This window comes from Schistocerca cancellata, chromosome 2 (assembly GCF_023864275.1).
Source record: "Schistocerca cancellata isolate TAMUIC-IGC-003103 chromosome 2, iqSchCanc2.1, whole genome shotgun sequence".
Taxonomy (NCBI): Eukaryota; Metazoa; Arthropoda; class Insecta; order Orthoptera; family Acrididae; genus Schistocerca; species Schistocerca cancellata.
Window position 1 is genome coordinate 386,171,788 of NC_064627.1, and position 20,407 is coordinate 386,192,194.

Here is a 20,407-nt window from a genome sequence, read left to right on the forward strand (position 1 = left end):
TACACGACGTGAAAATTCTTCCAGCTTGTGTTAGACTTTCGAGATAACAGGTGCAGAACTCACGACAGTAACTGCAATGAACTGAAAAGATCAATAAATAGACTATTGCATACAACAGTAAAGCTAATGCAAAACAGGTGACATTAGAACGTACAAATGCGAACCATTTTGTATTAGTTACTGATGATTTAGAATTCGTCGAAGGAAGGCTTCCAGTAGGACCAGTTGCAAGACAGGAACGCGCGGTATTTGCCTCATTATTATCGCTCACTATCCCAGTATCGGATTTTGGCATTGGCGTGGCCTGTCTTGTGACGACATAGCACACTTACCGAGAGCGGTTGCCATTCCCTACTGCAGTGGCACTGCCTGTGAAATGCAGGTTTCCGCGAAGTGCCGCGCGGAACAAAAGCCGTCGATGAAGTTGTGGAAGAGGCGCGCGCCGGCCTTTTTGCTCGGTCCGCTTTTATTGGCGGCGATGCGCCGCGCTCGTATTTAGGCAGTCGGTAATTAGGTGATGCGCCGCTCGCCGCTTCCCGGGTCGGGTCGCGGACTGTTTGTGTCGCGGCTGAATATTCAGCAGCGCGCGCCCGCAATTAACCGGCCGGTCGCGCCCCGCTGTTCGCCTCAAACACTGCAGCCTGCTCGCTGCACATGTCCGGCGGGCGACTCAAACTTCGAGTTAATTCACTGCCAACTGCAGAACTGTAGGCGACAAGAACGTGGCCTGTAGTGGACTCTGAGGCAGGATTGGTTGGTTTCATATCGTTACATCCTATTGACTATACTTTTCCGTGGGTCGTGACGATGAGTTGGACCTCATTTAGTCTGCGGCCCTGTGGCAGTCCGTCGGATTCACCAAAATGTCGTAAGAGTTGTGGAAGTTCGTGAGTTCGTATCGCGCCGGTGCTCTTCTCAACGACCTTCGTTGCCCCAATTCGAAAACTATCGAAACTAGATTAAAACATTGTGGGTAAGTATGTTTTAATTATCATTTAAATTTTGTAATAAATGTATAAAGCAAATACAAGTAACCAGAGATTGCGTCGGGCGAGAATCGATTGTATGACTGGATTCATTGTATGTGTCGAAATTTTTTGTATCTAAGAGCGCTCGGAAACCAGCGAAGTCATTTTTGTGGAGTGTTTTTGAAAAGTGCATCGTATTGCATTATGAAACTGACGTCTTAGCAGTGACCTTCCTGTAAGTATCAATAACATCGTAGAGTACCAATCCACAAGGTCTCTTTTCACCCAATGCTATCGTATTTAAATAATCTACCGATGGTTATGACATCAGATTTAATATTTACGGTGACTCAGATTGCTCCTACCTATGGGTCTTATGCAACCCGCACCACCTCGACAAACTGCGTGCAAGATTTTCAGTGTCTCTCACTCGCTGCGCACAAACTAGTAGTCATACAGGAAAAAAATGAGGGGAATCTTTTTGTAGGACATTCAAGTTAGTTAAATTTCGCATTCGCAAGCTGCGCTTGTCTTAAGATTGAAATGCCACAGCAACTCTATGCAAGTACTGAACGTCATTTTATGCGATTGGGTTAAGCGAAGATGGCCGGAACGGGATTTAAACCTCACTCCTCCTGAATGTAATGGCAGGATGGGGACGTGTAGAATCTACCGATACCGGACCAGACGTCGTACTTGTCCCATGAAGTAATACTTGTGTGCCGTGATATGACAGTATAGAACAAAATACTGATTACATTTAAATTATCATTTTGGAATGTAGGTTGTAACAACAGGTTCAAAAATGTCGTGGTTTGAGATTTGTGCTCAGTCAGAATATGGCAAGCTAGTTATCATGCCCTTCTGTCGTTAAGGCACATATTTGAAGCATATTGGATTTTGTTGGCTGCTTTACATCCACCATTTTGAGGATGTCATTGGTGAGAGCTTACGTATTATCCTTATTGCTCCGTTGTCTCACGCTGTCTTTTTATATTGAATTTCACATGAGCGGTGAGAAAGATTCTGAACAAGACGATTAGCTGGACTGAATAAAAAAGTATTGAGGTCGCTTTTACTTTTAACAGTGATCGCCTGGGAGGATAACACATCATTTTAAGATGGTGACCCCTCGGGCATGGGGGTGTGTGTAGTCCTTAGCGTAAGTTAGTTTAAGTTAAATTAAATAGTGTGTTGCCGAGGGAACGATAACCTCAGCAGTTTGTTCCCATAGAATCTTACCACAAATATTTGAAGGTGGTGTGAAAAACAGGACGCGGATCGTTTGGTCCACCTGCAGTTAACCCATGGAAAGGAAAGATACAAGCTCACGAAAGTGACATTAAAAAGAGATACCTGAGTGGCTTCCTTTCCACCCACCATCTAACATCATTATTCAGATACTCGTAACATCTCTTGCATGAAATGAATGCAAAATACATTAAAATGATCGGCTTTTAATCTCATGGCCACTGATTGCAATAAGCAAAGGCAAACTAGTGACCGCAGTTCACGTTCGATCATTACATCTCTTCACAACCGTCTGCCAACTCCGCTGGTTGCAGTCTGAAAAAATATAAAATATGCGCACTAGGAGTAGGTAAATTCAAAAGAATTGAATAAAACTAAAACTCCTTCCGCACAGGCCATGAAGGCCCAAAGGTACCGACTGGCCGCCGTGTCATCCTCAGTCCACAGGCGTCACTGGATGCGGACTGGAGGGGCATGTAGTCAGCACACTGCTCTCCCGGCGGTAGGTCAGTTTCCGAGACAGGAGCCGCTACGTCTCAATCAAGTAGCTCCTCAGTTTGCCTCACAAGGGCTGAGTGCACCCCGCTTGCCAACAGCGCTCGGCAGACCGGATGGTCACCCATGCAAGTGCTAGCCCAGCCCGACAGCGCTTACCTTCGGTGATCTGACGGTAACCGGTGTTACCACTGCGGCAAGGCCGTTGGCTTCAAAATAATTACAATAGTTCGAAACAGATATCATCTTTTTCCGGTGGAATGAATAGTCCATTAAATTTCGGACATGCAGGCGCGCAAATAAAATAACTTCCACTGATATTTCGGCTGCGTATCGTCCGGCCATCCTCAGGTGGTACATCGAAGATACATGCTTATCGCAGCCAGACAAGTCAGCTGTGGCCGAACTTTGTACTGATACAGGGCATTCCATGAACTACTGTGATGTGTTGATCCTAACATCAACCTCTTCCTTTTGGGATTCTGTCTTCAAGGAAGCTATATACATTTTATAATAATTTAATAAATAGAGATAATGGTTTTAATTTGGACAAAGCATGGAATCCGGCTCTTGGGATAATGAAACTGCAGAGAAGTCATCATGGTGCCGTCGTCGCTGAACATAAATCGATAAGCCAATCGAATGTCTGTGCGCCTTCGCCACAGTCGCCGCGTGTGTAAGCATATCTCTTTGCTGCCGACCAGCGTCAGTAACTCGCAGGCGCCAGTCACCGCGGTGGAAGATATAAGGCTGCGCTTGGCTACTTGATATCCTTCCTGGAAATTTTATGGAAGAAATATTACGTAAACTTTAATTGGCATATTTGTTCGCTATGACGCCCTACAGTAGAAGAGAAGACAGAGAGTGTGAAGTTGCGTTCTCATAACAAATCAAGAGTGATGTATGTTGATACAAGTAAGGCAAGTAAAAGGAGGCACTGTTTTTTAAAGTTCTTGCTTAAGGCATAGCGCAACAGAGACTTCTCTGAGCAACCTGTTGATGTAAGAACGGTGCGCTATTTCGGAAAATGTGACTACTAGTTTTTGGCAGAAGTGGAATAATGCGTAATTCGGTATAGTCCCATTTTAAACGCAGTCAGGTACACTCTTGGAACTAGATGTGTCACGACACTTACCTGCTGCTAATGTCATTCAGTAGAACGCTGTGTCAGGGACAGTTAGAAGTGCCGGCCGAACCGTAGGCTGGCGTAGAGAAACGTCGCCCCCTTTGCTTGTAGACAGGCCGCTATTGTTTCCTCGCCAAGCACTCATAAATAACCGCCAAGAGCGCGCGCGCTCACACACACACAAGCGCGCGCAGGAGCTGCATATCTGCGTTGACGGCCTCAGCACAGCCACGCAGCAGCTGCACCGGGGCGCCTGCGGCCGTGTTGTCACTGCCGGCTGTGGGCTGCGAGCTCCCGGAAGGCGAGCTTCTTTCTGTAGTGTCACCAAAATAAATGCGAATGTCGGACTGGCCGGTTAAGTTCCCTTGTCCACTCTATTATCTCTCTACACAACAGTGGCAGCGTGCCACCTTACTCTTACATACGTCGCGTACACGTATTACACGCTCAGCTGGGCGTTACGTTCGGTGAAAACAGTGCAATAAAGCCATTGTTGCGCAGAACACCAACGAGCTACGATTGCAGGGACTACTATCATGTGGACTGATTTAACGTTTTTATCGTCCTACTGCGTTCGTTTATTTCTACGACGGTTCCAGCCATAGTTTAGAGTGTGGCGTTACTGTGTTGCTGTAGGTAAGGGAAATGAGGCACCGCTACTGTCGATATTTTATTAATCAATTGAAACAGTAGCGAAAATTCTAGAAACATCCTATACAAGTGGTGAACCCAAACTCCACTGGCAAAATTCCGGAGGTTGGTCAGCCATATTTTCTGAGTTTATTGGTAGGTGGTACCCGTAGTGTCCGTAGCTCTCTCGGGAGTAATTGCATTTCGTTCGATTTCTCATCTCTGTAACTGTATTGTACTAAAAATATCTGCATAGCAGTGCAAATGTAGGCGGTATGCGCTGTGTATCTTATTTGGAAACAAACTTATTCCATTCACTCGCGATACATTGCTGTGACAATGGTTCTTGCTTTATCAAGTGACTTTTGGTAACACTCATCTGTGTATGGAGTGCATTATGTTTTTCCTTCACTCTTGCTTCACGTGGTTATTATACACGATACCCCGGCGAAAGTTCTGTGTAAGAAAATTATCTCTAGTAACTCATAAATACTACGGATCTTACAAAGTACTATACTAAGCGATGTGGTTGCATTTCGTGGTCCTAGAAAGTCAACAAAGAATATCTTTGCGACGATAATGGATTCGTGAGGTAGACACATACTTCATTTATTTTGAAGGAAGTGAATTAAATAATAAGAATCAATTTACAAACAGCCTACAACGTCCTTCCATTGTTTGTGTAATAAAAGCATCAAAAAAAGTTTTGCATCACCCCGGTTCCCAGGACTCCTGAGGACAGACGTTGGCTGTGGATCTTGTATCACAGACACAGTCCCTTTGACTGTTCAGAGATGTCACTAAACCCGCCCAAAGATGTAAACAAGCATGCATGAGCAGCGCCTATTAAACGGAGGGGGTCCGACAGCCGATCAGTTCCAGTCATTCCAAGAGGAAGGAGGTACACGGCTTGTGTTGTCTGTAGTTCAACCATGCCTGATGGTCAATACCGCGGTTCGATCGCGTCAGCACTGATACTTTGTGCCAGGAAGGGCTCTCAACAAGGAAAGTGTCCAGGCGTCTCGGAGTGAACCAAAGCGATGTTGTTCGGACGTGGAGGAGATACAGAGAGGCAGGAACTGTCGATGACATACCTCGCTCAGGCCGCCGAAGGGCTACTACTACAGTGGATAACCGCTAGATACAGATTACGGCTTGGGGGGACCCTGACAGCAACGCCACCATGTTGAATAATGTTTTTCGTGCAGCCACAGGACGTCGTGTTACGACTCAGACTGTGAGCAATTGATTGTATGATGCGCAACTTCACTCCCGACATCCATGGCGAGGTCCATCTTTGCAACGACGACACCATGCAGTGCAGTACAGATGGGCCCATCAACATGTTGAATGGACCGCTCAGGATTGGCATCACTTTCTCTTCACCGATGAGTGTCGCATATGCCTTCAACCAGACAATCGTCGGAGACGTGTTTGGAGGCAACCCGGTCAGGCTGAAAGCCTTAGACACAATGTCCAGCGAGTGCAGCAAGGTGGAGGTTCTCTGCTCTTTTGGGATGGCATTATGTGGGGCCGACGTACGCCGCTGGTGGTCATGGAAGGCGTCGTGACGGCTGTACGATACGTGAATTTCATCCTCCGACCGATAGCGCAACCGTGTCGGCAGCATACTGGCGAGGTATTCGTCTTCATTGACGACAATTTCCGCCCCCCTCGTGGACATCTTGTGAATGACTTCCTTCAGTATAGCGACATCGCTTGACTAGAGTGGCCAGCATGTTCTCCAGATGTGAACCCTATCGAACATGCCTGAGATGGATTGGAAAGGGCTGTTTACGCACGACGTGACCCACCAACCACTCTGAGGGATCATCGCCGTTGAGGAGTGAGACAAAGTGCCTTGATTGCATCAATGCAAGAGGATGTGCTGCTGGGTACTAGAGTTATCGATGTCTACAGCAATCTGGACCGCCACCTCAGAATGCCTTGCTGTATGGTGGTACAACATGCAATGTTTTGTTTTCATGAGCAATAAACAGGGCGGAAATGATGTTTATGTTGATCTATTCCAATTTTCTGTACAGATTCCAGAACTCTCGGAACCGAGGTGGTGCAAAACTTTTGGGGCTCTGAACACTATGGGACTTAACATCTGACGTCATCAGTCCCCTAGAACTTAGAACTACTTAAACCTAACTAACCTAAGGACATCACACACATCCATAACCGAGGCAGGATTCGAACCTGCGACCGTAGCGGTCGCGCGGTTCCAGACTGAAGCGCCTAGAACCGCTCGGCCACATAGACCGGCTGAAAAACTTTTAATGGTGTATGTAGTTAAACAATACATGAACGCTCCATTCTTAATACATTGTACTTCGTAGAATAACAAAAAAGTATTTGTGGTTTTCTTCTTAAACTAACAGTGGAATTTAGTTTCGGAATGTTTGCGATTTAACAACGGTCACGCAGTTGGACAGAGGTGATCGCTCTGTGTGCAGTGCATGATGACTTTGGATATTCCGAGGTACTCCGGTCGGTGCTTTACAGGGCAACTCTGTCTTGATGTAGATAATTTCTCAGTGACATTTGGGTAGTTGTCCTCCTGAAGACATGATTTCCACATTCTGAAGAGTCTTTCTTAGGTAAGAGAGAACCGATCCCTGCCCGCAATTAACCATAAATTCAATCCACCTAGCGGAGATTGGTAGGCTGTCCTTTGGGACTTTCAGCTGCCCACTCTGCTGTAAAGAAAGAATGAGAGAAACTGTGATTTTCGTTCGAAAGGGTGACGTGCCGGTAAGGACGCTGAAGCTACCACCTTAATTGAAACACGGCAGATTTACCTATAAATTAGTTTATATGTTTATTCTTTTAACCTGGACGGACTTTAGCCATCTGGCATTACTTAAATGATGATAACAATTAAATAGTAACCGTATCGGTAGTAAATGAAATGAAAAGCCGATTTCAGAATTTATTTAGATATACACCGATGTGCCAAAACATTATGACTACCTGCGTAATAGCTTGTCTGTCTGTTTTTGGAACGAAATACATCACTGATTCTGCGTATCAAGGATGCCTCAGGTTTTCGTTACGTTTGTGGAGGTATGTAGCATTAGATGGCGTCTCATAGATCATGTAGATCCCATAAGTAATTGGCCGCTAATTTGCGTACGCGGTTGAAAGGCGCCCGTTAGCGACCCAGAACCGTTCCGTAGGATTTACACCCGGCGAATTTGGTCGCCGAGACATCAACGTGAGTTCACTATAATGCTCCTCAAACCATTTGTAGCATGTTTCTGGCTCCGAGACAGGGACAATTATATTGCTGAAAGGTGACATCGCCGTCGGGGAAGACATCAAGCATAAAGGGATGCAGGTGGTTCGTAGCTGTCAGCGTGTCTTCGATTACTGCCACAGGTCCCATGCAAGCGCAGGAGAATGTTTCCCATAGCGTAATACTGCTCCCTGCAGCTGCACGTATCGAGCCACCGTTCACCTCGATGATATCGCTTGTGTAGACGATCATCGACTTTGTGTAGCAAAAGTTTGACTGCCTCAAGAGCCGACACATTTCATCATTAATCGACGGTTGAATCTCGATGGTCCCGTGCCCACTTCGATCGTAATTGATAATGTCGTTGGGTCAACATGTGAACGCGTGCGGGGTGGTCTGCTGCGGAGCTCCATGTTCAACAATGTACGATGAACGTTGCGCTTCGAAATGCGCGTCCACTGGCGTTGCGCTGTTTCCGCAGAGATGCCACAGCCACAGGCCACTCTTTTACACAGCAAACAAGCTTCCGAACCCCACATTGTGTGAAGAGTCGTAGACGTCCTAGATTATCACGACAGTAGCACGTCAACCATCGACCATCTTCGCCGTTTTCGAGATACTCGTTCTCATGCTCTGCGTGATAATAATCTGCCCTTTGCCAAAGCTGCCTATCTCAGTAGATTTCCCCATTTTAAGCCCATATCTTCGCTAGGGTGAACCCCGCCCCTGTCCTCTCCCTTTACACAGTTTTGTTACCGCGCCACGTGTCCGCAACGCCACGTGGCGGCATCCAGTAGCACGATGGGCAGTGGTCATAAGGTTTTGGCATATCAGTGTATGTGAGGCCATTTGGAATACCAGTATTGAGTAAGAACTGATAACAATAACAATAGCAATAATACTACACCACCACTACTGCTGCTGCTACTACTAGTACTACTACTACTACCACCAATAATAATAATAGTAATAATAATGGAAAGAGTAGAAAATATGAAATGTATTTTTGTAGTAGAACAAGAGCAAACAAACAGAAGCAAGTGATTTCCCTAAATCACTCCAGGCAAATGCCGGGATGGTTCCTCTGAAAGGGCACGGCCGACTTCCTTCCCCATCCTTCCCTACTCCGATGAGACCGATGGCCACGCTGTCTGGTCTCCTTCCCCAAACCAACCAAACAAAAGCAGGGATTATATTGCTTTTATACATAGCTCTCCTTTTCAAGCAGGAGATGTGATTCACTCCTATGATAAACTGAGTAAGATCATTCCACATTCAGATTGCTACCACCAGAAAGGACTTAAAAAAAGCTGCTGTGTGATGGAATTGTACGAAAAAGGATTTTGCTCCGATAGGAGCGAGTGTTTCTACTGCTTTTAGCGTTGTTGGAGAAAATGCGTTTTATGGAAATATTCGGCCGGCCGTTGTGGCCGAGCGGTTCTCGACGCTTCAGTCCGGAACCGCGCTGCTGCTACGTTCGCAGGTTCGAATCCTGCCTCGGGCATGGATATGTGTGATGTCCTTAGGTTAGTTAGGTTTAAGTAGTTCTAAGTCTAGGGGACTGATGACCTCCGATGTTAAGTCCCATAGTGCTCAGAGCCATTTGAACCATTTTTGGAAATATTCACGCCTGGCGGTACGTAGCAAGGATGGCTGTGCGGAAGATAGCGAAATATGATGAAAACATCGAGCACCATCGCATTAATGAACAGCTGGAGGGGTCAGTGTTTGTAGAAGTTTCTCTTTTAGGTCCAAACGGAAGAGCTTTTTATATTTTTGGGAATTGATGACATGTTATCTTGCTAATTGTAGCTGTTATTACTCCTAAATGAATATGATAAATGTATATTTGTTTTAGTTCGGACTAAAGATTGTACGGATCCCCGAAATTTCGGGCTAATGAATATAGGAAGTTAGCAGAGAGATTTAACCCCTATTTTCTGTGCCCATTTTGGTAATTGACAACAACTATCCTTATGTTAACTGGTGTCACACTTAATTATAACTGTACATCATCATCCAACGTTATGTTTTTGTAGTGTGATAGAACTGATGACACGTCATTGACGACCATTAAGATGAATATAAGACCTAATACCGAGCCTGATACAACCTGTCTCCACAACGACTTCGTAGTCTTGCACCTGACGTTATTGGGCAGCCGTGATGTGCTGGCGAAACCGTTTCACTGCACTTGCAGAAAAAGTTAGGCTGGTGAGTTCGGAAGTAAAATGTTGAAGTCGGCGAGGTCAAAGTGCTTGCTATAATTTAAAACGCACGTGAAGGTAACATGTTTATCCGCCTACACCAAGCTTTGGGTCCTCTGTTACTTTTATTTAAGCTAATGTTGCTTGTGATATTGCGAAAGCCTGATAGGCAGTGCGTTATTGGTCCATTACGATCGTACCGCTGCGCACAGTATGGACACTGGAATTTTCGAAATATCAATTAAATGCTCCCGGTGTGATCCCATTGAATGTCCACCCGCTTGGTTCTTAGAACGTACATCTATGGTGTTTTTAAGTATTCATTTTACACGAAGACGACAGGAAGCTGGCTGAATACCGATTTTCTCTAAGATAGATCTACTCACAAAGCAGCGGCAGGAGAACACACATATGAAAGGTATTAAAGTTTGCAAACTTTCGGAGCCAGTGATTTCCTCTTCTGGCAGAAGTGTTGAAGGGGAAGAAAGAGGGGTGAAGCAAAAGGACTGCAGAGTTGTAGGAAAGGGGGTAGAGTTCGAAAAATCGCCCAGAATCCTGGGTGAGGAAAGATTTACCGTACTAGATGAGAAGGAAAGACTGGTTATTGGGGACTGTACCGGACTAGATTTGAAAACGTGAGAGCTTAAAGGTGGAAAAGAGGATAATACGGACAGAGATTACTGCCAAAACATCGTGCACGAGTTAACAACAGTGAAAACCTAAGTGCATTGTACGTGATATAGCTGAGAGGGGGGCGGCAAAAAATAGACAGATCAGAAAATGTTCGTTGATTCACTTTCTCCAGGAGTCATTCACAAACTGGTGAACAGATGCGGAGCTGCGAATTAGGAAGACTGTGTCGAAAAATTAGAGGCGGTGAGTTTTTTCAGATTGTAAACTGTTGTGTAACAACTTCCCTCAGTATTTAATAGTGTTATCCATCCAGGGCTTAGTATGGCAGACGGGGCGTGACAGTGGGGTGCCTAGCGCTGGTGGCGGTTGGCGGGAGGCGGCGGCCCATCCATCACGCGACCCTGTTATTTACCGTTAAGCGCTTTGTCTCCCGGGAGGAAGCCCTAATTGAAACAGTATTAGCGGAACTTCACCGGCATTATCGCGCCACGGCGACGCCTCCGCTCGCTAAATGGCGCCGTAGCGCGCTCCAGCGCCGCGACTCGTTCACTTACGTTGCGCCATAACCGAGTTCCAGCCGTGGGCGCTTTACTCCATTCTGCGACACTAAAATTCCACTGCCTCTCGGTCACTATCTGCACACTAGAAGGATGCGCGTAAAAGAGAGGCAGGCTATCCTGCCCCCTTAAGTTGTTTTCTCCTCCCCAGGTAATACACCATGAGGTGATAAAAGTCGTGGGATACTTCTTAATATCATGTCGGACCTCTTTTTTCCCGCTGAAATGCAGCAACTCGACGTGGCTTGGAGTCAACAAGTTGTTGGAATTCCCCAGCAGAAATATTAAGCCATGCTACGTTTATAGACGTCCATAATTGCGAAAGTGTTTCTGGTGCAGGATTTTGTGTACGAATTGACCTCTCGAGTATGTCCCATAAATGTTCGATGGGTAATCAAATCATTCTCTCGCACTGTCCAGAATGTTCCTCAAACCAATCGCGAAGAATTGTGACCCGGTGACGTGGCCCTTTGTCATCCATAAAAATTCCATCGTTGTTGGGGAACATGAAGTCCATGAATGGCTGCCTCCAAGTAACCGAATAATCAGTTCAGTTGGACCCGAGGACCCAGTCCATTCCATGTAAGCATAGCATATGCTGGTATGGAGCCATCACCAGCTTGCTCAGTGCCTTGTTGACTACCTGGGTCTCCGGTTTCGTGGGGTCTGCGCCGCCCTCTGACACTACCATAAGCTCTTACCAACTGACATCGGGACTCATTTGACCATTGCCACGGTTTTCCAATCACCTAGGGTCCGCCCGGTATTGTAACGAGCCCAGAACATGTGTTGCAGGCGATGTTGTGCTCTTTCAAAGCCACTCCCGTCAGTCGCCTGCTGCCATAATCCATTAACGCCAGATTTCGCCGCACTGCGTTGCCCTCGGTCGTTAAAAGAAGCCGCCAGCCACTGCGTTGCTCGTGGTGAGAGATAATGCCTGTAATTTGGTATTCTCGACACACTCTTGACTCTGTGGATCTCGGAATATTAAATTACCTAATGATTTACGAAATCGAATGTGCCATGTGTCTAGTTTCAACTACCATTCCACGTTCAAAGTCTGTTAATTCTTCTCCTGCGGCCATAATCGCATCGAAAATCTTTTCGCAGCAGTCATCTGAGTATAAATGACTATTTCGCCAGTGCACTTGCCTTTTATACCTTGCGTACGCTGTACTATTGTCATCTGTATATGTGCCTATCAGTACCCCATGACTTTTGTCACGTCGCTGTTTACATATCAAACAAGCCACTGTACAGAACATGAAGTAGCCTGCATCTTACAGATATTATTATTTTTGTGTCATATTCCAGTTGCGGATTGTCCGTATGCCTTTGTACGTGTCCTAATCTCTCTTATCTTATTCCCACGAAACCCACGCTTGTTATACGATCGTTACACCATAATAATTGCACTGTCTTCTCCTAATATAGTTTCTTTAAACTTACTCATTTGAGGTTCGCGAGAGTTCGTCGTCTTTCTCCCGACAATTCCCACCTAGATTCCGCGAGCATTTCTCTCGACACTTTCTTATGGACTACAAGAACCTTTTAAGATTCTGGTTGCGCGTCTCTGAAATCGTTCGAAGCTTGCTGTACTGCCTTCTCCGTAAACAGGAATAGCGGAATTGGTCGAACTATAATCTCGTATATGATTTCCTTTACAGTTATGCTTTGCGTTTTCCCAGAGTTCTTCCAACAAATCTGTCTTCTATTCAATTTCCCTTATACCGCTTTCACATGATTTCGTGTCGCTTCTTACTATGACCCCCCAAAAATATTTATATGATGATACGTGCTTAAGATGTTCACCACTAATTTTCTAATGAATTCACCTAGAATTATTTACTATATCCTCGTCGCAGTTTTAACTTGCCGTACACAGGAAAGTATTGCTGAGTTTCGTATCACTTTATGTGTGGGAGGGAAATAGTCTTCCACTACCTGATTGAAGAACAGAATCTTTGATTTACATACTCATGAGCCGAGAAGATTCGACTGTGCGCTATTGAAAAACGAAAAATTAACACGCTGATACACAGGCGCAACCTCTCGGAAAAGTGTTGGGCATTTCTTCTGTATGACCATCCAGAATAGCACAGGTACATAATATGACGTAATTCAAGAAACTGTGCGCGCTAATCGTGTTCGTCGACGTCATCGTGACGTGTGTTGCATGTTTCCCGCCCCGGTACGATGGTATTAACAAATAACCTATCTTTCAGCAGCAAACTTCGTCATAGTGTAGTACAGAAGAGCGCACACTTGGGTGCAGAGCGAAAGCTTCGTCCTCAAACACAGTTACTTTCGGTTCAGCGCTTTATTTGCTCAGTATGTAGCTCGTATTTCTTCCATATTATGGCGCCATGAATCCTTTTTTTCTACTCTCTATTAGTACTTCATATAAATAACGGATGCTGGAGTTTGATTTTTCTGTAGTGTATTTTCGTTGCACTCAAATTTCTTGCAGACTAATGCGAAGCTCCACTCAAAAATTCAAGCTTAATATATGGGCCATTTCTTTTGATCGCAACACACAACGTCACCGCGTTTAGCGCTAGACCATTCATCATCACGAGATCAGTATGTAAAGTTATCTGAGGAGGATTTGTTATTGTTGAATCGTTCCTTTATGTGCCGTCATGTACGTCACAGTTGAGATACACCTCTTCTTCATGGAATCTCGAAATCCAAACCTTTCTTAATCTTTACATGAAACGCGGGAAACAAGGTATACATACACAATACTTGTAATAGCCTCTAAAATAATATCCACTGGCCATAATACATACACTTTATACGGCATTTTTTAAGCTGCTGGAAGCACATAGAAGACTTTTTGTATTCTATCGTTGCGTTGGTGATGACACCGTTTTTGCATGCCTGTCAAAAAGGGATACAGACAGCTGTGTACCACAACCAGGTTTCATTGATTGTGATGATGCTTCGGTCACACGTTTCATTAAAAACTATAGCAGCATCCACTGGCTGCCTTCTGCTCGTTAGTCAATTTGGGCGGCGCAAATCGCGAACGACTCTTAAATCTTGCTCAGTTCTTGGTAAATTTTGGTGTTGAAGTCGTCATTGCTAATTCTCTGTTCCAATGACGTCAGTGTCAGAGACAGCTATCGAAACTCCATGAAGCTTTGTCGCAGTTGCTCGATTTTGCGTATCCTGAACCTGTAGATAGTCGACCCCTGTCTGGTGTGTAATCAGCTGCTTACTGTTCGTCTTGAATGCGTTAGAAGTACTCATAAACACATTTTGTGTTGCAAGATATACAGAAATATAGAAACCCCCTCTGGTTACCTGGATTTAGGTTTTACTTGGTTTCTCTAAATCACGTGTGGCGAATGCCGAAGTGGTTCTTTGGGAGAGTTTCCTTCCCCCAAACGAAACTGCCTCTTTCCTTTATCGCTCGTGTGTACCGACGCTAACGGCTTATTTTTGTAACATTATTACAGTCGTCTTCGTATTCTTAAAATCTTTCAGCTGATGAAAAAGAAATTATCTTCTTATTTCTTCACTGGAGACGCGGCCCGCAGTACCATAACCTCGGTTCTAAAGTGGCACATTAATGCAGAGAGCGACCTTTGTATTTCTAGTACAAGAGACGCTGCGTTCCGCTCAGTCAAATAAGAAGCGACGCTTTGAAATGCGGCAGGCTTCTGCCTCCGCCCTAATGGACGGCTTTACGCAACACGTTTCTCACACTTTACGAAGCCTGAATTCAGAATTTATAGCCTGCTGTCGTCTTTGGCGACATTTCTTGATGAGTTGTAGTTGTGCACTTTAAATACGTTGCTGAGTTTGTGTTTATCCTTTGCGAAGGAGGGAAAGAAAGTGGAAACGTTTCGCATTAGCAGCATCGGTTTGCTAGGTCAAGGTGAAATGTTTCCTGCCTGGCACAGAGGTATAATAGTCCTGTTTTGATGTTTTGTCCAGATGGGTAGACTGGAATGCTGTGCTGTTATAAAGTACTTTGTCTCGGAAACCGCCAACGGAAATCCAACCAAACTTGGTGGGGATTTAGAAGGAGCCGGCATCTTCGTTTCCAACAGTTGAGAAATGAGCAGCTGAAATGCAGCTTGACCATATTTCTTGTGAAGATAATCCACGTGAAGGACGTTTCAAAACTGCAGCAGCTGATGAGAATGTCGAGTAAGTGCACGCTGTTGAGCAATAGGTGATTAAAGATGTTTGAAATAGCCGAAGCCGTATGATTATCAGATGATACACATGCTACGTTTAATATGAAGAATTAAATATGAGAAAGCATAGTGCAAAATGGGTGCAGCATGTGTGGTAAGTTGACCAACAGCGAATGTAGAAACAAAACTCCCTGCAATGTTTTGATTATTTTAAAAGAATCAAATGTTTAGAACTTTTTTTGTGAATGAGACATGGGGTCACTACTTCACTTAAGTAACACCTGTTAAAGTGCATCCGACGTTCGGCTTTGAACGAATGACTAGGCAATAATAGTTCAGTGTAATGATTCATATATACATAAAGTGGGTTTAGTTTAGTTACATAGTTTAAGGATTAATACCGAATTGCAACACAGAGGAACTTGAGGAAATTTGTGCTACTTAAACAAGCGAGGCTGTCCACCATCTTTCTCCACGTTCCTCAAACAGATTTATTTCTACGAGGGTTGGTTTTTAAGTAAGGGCCGTTCGCGCATATAGTCCCGCAGTTCACGCGGACGCCGCAACAAGCCACCGCGCCACTTGCCGGCATCCTTCCCGTTCACACTGATGCAAGTTGCAGCTCTGTAGCTGACGTGTACGCATCGCTGTGCTACTTTATAATGTTTACGATTATTGAATCGCCCGCCGCGTGTGAGATACGGTCAGTGATACGTTTTTTGACCGCGAGAAGCCTATCAGCTGCAGAAATTCATCGTCAGTTAACAGAAGTTTATGGCTTGAATGCAATGAGTGGAGGTAAAGTGCGTCAATGGGTTAGAGAGTTTAAAAATGGCCGTCAAAACGTCCATGACGAAGAACGCTCAGGCCGGCCCTCTGTGATCACTGATGGTTTGGTGGCTGCAGTCGAAACAAAGATTCGTGAGGACAGAAGATTCACAATTTCCACTCTTTCTTTGGAATTTCCACAAGTTTCAAGATCGGTTTTGTACAAAATTGTGTCTGAAAACCTAAACTTTAAGAAACTGTGTTCTCGGTGGGCACCCAGACTCCTCACAGAGGACCAAAAAGGGAAGAGATTTGCCACTTCATTGGACTTTTTGATTCGTTACGAGGAAGAAGGGGATGACATGTTGAGTCAAATTGTCACTGGAGATGAAACATTGGTATCCCATATCACTCCCGAAAGCAAGCGACAATCGATGGAATGGCGACACACAACCTCACCCGTCAAGGTCAAAGCCAAACAGGCGCTGTCAAAGCGCAAGATTATGGCAACTGTGTTCTGGGACCGGCGCGGTGTTTTGCTAGTGGACTTTATGCCACGAGGAACGACAATAAACTCAGATGCCTACTGTGCAACTCTAAAGAAGCTCCGCAGAGCAATTCAATACAAAAGGCGCAGCATGCTGACAAAAGGAGTTTTGCTCCTGCACGATAACGCTAGGCCTCACACCTCTCAAAAGACTCGGGATTTGTTTGATTCTTTTGGCTGAGAAGTTTTGGACCATGCACCATACAGCCCTGACCTTGCTCCTAGCGATTTTCACCTTTTCCGGTACCTGAAACACCATCTTGGCGGGCAGCGCTTCAATGACGACGATGAAGTGAAAGCGGCCGTGAACTCTTGGCTGTCGGAGCAGGCGGCCGAATTCTTTGAAGAGGGAATTAAAAACTTAGTTGTACGGTATGACAAGTGCTTAAATAAACAAGGCAACTATGTAGAAAAATAGGTAAAAGTGTGTAGAATCAGAAAATAAGTTTTTTTTACAAAAGTATTTGTATCTTTTTTTAAAAATAAAAACGGCCCTTACTTAAAAAACAACCCTCGTATGTTTGCAGCCATATCATCAACGCTTAATTTCTTTTTGTGAAGCGACGGTTGTGTCTTCGGACAAGGGTGTAATTTCAACAAATTTAATTACATTTACATTTTGTCTGCGACAAATCGTTACCTAGGTAATACGCTTATGGAATAATCCTCCAAATGAAGTCATTATCGTGCGAAAGCGGCCAGCGTGCCATTAATGTCAGTATATTACGTATTCCTGTATTCTGATAGTCTCTTTGCTGTTTGGCAAAATGTGTTCCTTGAAGAAATAAAGTAACCAATCTTTTTTTATATAACTTCTTTCATACTCGTAATGTAATTTGCAACTATCTTCAACTGACGTAATATTGTTATACATTCAACATTATAATGGTAATGCCAACTGCATAAACCTTGCAGCTGCCATATAATGTTGAATATATAATAGTATTACGATAACTGAAGATTGGTAGAAACCCGAAAGGAGTTTTTGCATAAAGAAAATTTTTAAAACATTGGCTGATTTGTATATTTATTGAAGTAACTCAGTCACAACCGCCGAGCTCATCCGCCAATATCATCAGTAAGTTAATGTTAATATGATTCTCATCTAAGGTTGGATTCCCGGTTCGTCCTCCATTTTTCTGGCCATTTTGGCGACTTTGACTTCTCTCAGTTGTTTGTATGGCCGAAACGTTCAAATTAAAACCATTCGGATTTCATATTCAGGTGTATGCCACCTTATAACATGCTCGGTAAACTAATTGTCAGCTCCGGGATAGGCAACAGCTTATCAGATGTAATAGGATTGTATCTAGCGAAGAAATATGGCGTTCAGATTTTGTACTTGATAACTAGTCTGATTGTTTCATATCGATTCTGGTTCCAGTAAACTATTCATTTTGTCTTACTTTGTATTTAAATCGAAAGACCTGACAAGCTGGATGTAATATATTGATGAAATGCTGATGATCTGCAAAAACGCAGTGTGACGAATCGCAACTACGCTGATTCACTTCCTTCGCAGAGGATGGCATGCGAGCAGCAGACATGGAAACTGAAATGTTGCGCCACGTACATTGGTTTGTGAGAACGGCTACTCTGTGCACAATGAATTTCACCCGTGAGTTCGTCCGTACCGGAGTGGTTGATGGAGCGAATCTATTTCGTTCGGTTTATTGTCGTTATTGAATAGCCTCCAGGGGTTTTTCAGACTATTCGTGACAACATATATCTGTGACTGAAACACGTATTGTATTGTGATCTCATTTGGGATTATTGGTAGCGCTGTTGCAGCGCTTTCAAATTCTTTACAATAGATCTAACGTGGCTTTGAACAGACACTGCAGTCATTGAGTTTTCTCGTATGTTAGCTTGGTGCGAAGTATTCCTCTTTAGTAAGAGTCATTGTTGGACTTCTTCAGACTGGTGGTGTCTCTGCAAGTGGATATATAGGCAACAATATTTTGTCTTCAGAATGCTAAATTTTACTGTAATTGTAGAAAAACAAGTTTGTGGGTTCAGGAGGGAGTCATAAAACTTTGAATGTAATCTAAGTAAAAAGTTAATGAAAGCCAGTGAAAAATGCCTGTAACAGAGGAACGCACAACGTTATTAGTTGCCATGCCACTGGTTGTTTTAAGGGAGCGGGAAACGTATTTGGGTATTTCGTACGGACAAGCAGAAAAGTTATTGTGAGACCCGAATGTGCATTTTGTTGTTAACTGACAAGGAACGGTATTAGCTTCCAGGTAACACTATCACTGCCTATGGCGGAAAAAGGTAAACGAATAATACGTTACAAATACTGTAACACACCATCAATGTTTAAACCAAGATTCCATAGTATGAAATACCTTCGCACATTTGTCATTCGCTCGACGTGTTTTCTGGCTTGGGCAGCAAACGAATATAACGTACGGTGTGGCGTAAGGTAGCGTAATAGAGTCTTTAGTGTTGTCATTCTACGTCTACATCAATACTGCAAGCCACGGAGCAGTGCATAGCGGTGTACGTTGTATTATGCTTCTTTTCAGCATATCTCGGACTCGCTAATGGAACGAGAAAAAAATGATTGCTTGTATGGCTTCTAAAAGCGTTTTATGTTGCTGTATTGTGTCCTCATTCCAATCTAAACCCACGGAGTTTATCGGTGTCTCTCTCACTGAACTGACCGATAACAGTCTAACAACACATCTCTGTATTATTTCTATTTCTTCCTTTGTTCTGAGATGGTTGCGATCCCAAACACACGAATAGTAGTCAAGAATGGACCTCAAGCTTTCTGCAAGCGATTACCGTTATAGGTGCGCAATCTGAATAGACGATATATCTGAAAGGACCACAAACACTCTCTTCACTATGATGTCTGCAGGAAAGTATCATCAGTGGATGATTGTTTATATTTAGCTACAATCATCGACTTCGACAATATTTCCACTTGCTGGAATATATGGTAGCTCTTATAAAGACACGGTAATACGCTTTAAAAAAATAAAGAAATAAATTGTATGTGATATCAGGTTAGTTTAAATATGATGCATTAATATTACGAAACAATGTGAATTAAGACGAACACGCGAAACTGTTAGTAGAGAAGACGACTGTAATATATATTTGCTGTCAGGATTCTGGGAAAGTACTGAGCATCTGGAAGAAAAAACACTATACAAGAAGCTAGTGCGAACAATTCAAGAGTGCTTCAGTAGAATTTGAAGTCCATATCAGATAGAGATCATATCTCGAACGAATTCAGCATTATGATCGTAACACGTAAATACGGTCCATACGAAAGTAGCTCAGGGAACGTAAATATAAATCTCAACAGAGAAAGCTAACATTGTGTAGTGTGTGTATCGCGTATTGAACCAGGGACCTAGACACGACGGAGAGGCTTCGTCCCCGGCGTAGCCTTCAGTAGGTCGCAACCCCACAACAGGCGCAGCAGACCACCCACTCCACCGTCGCTCCACAGCGAACCCAGGGTTATTGTGCGGTTCGACTCGGCCCCTTAGTGGACACCTCCTCCCCCCACCCCCCTACGCCATCACCCCACCCTTGGGAACGTCTCATACCATATTATGAGTGTAAACCCAGATGTTTGCGTGGTAGAGTAATTATGGTGTACCCGTACGAAAAAATGGTTCAAATGGCTCTGAGCACTATGGGACTCAACATCTTAGGTCATAAGTCCCCTAGAACTACTTAAACCTAACTAACCTAAGGACATCACACACACCCATGCCCGAGGCAGGATTCGAACCTGCGACCGTAGCAGTCCCGCGGTTCCGGACTGCAGCGCCAGAACCGCACGGCTACCGCGGCCGGCGTACCCG

General features: G+C 44.3%; 1 pseudogene; it reads right to left on the reverse strand.

Moving 5' to 3' along the window:
• Positions 1-2,806: 2,806 nt before the first annotated feature.
• Positions 2,807-2,924, reverse strand: LOC126163838 (5S ribosomal RNA; annotated as a pseudogene).
• Between the last annotated feature and the right edge of the window lie 17,483 nt (positions 2,925-20,407).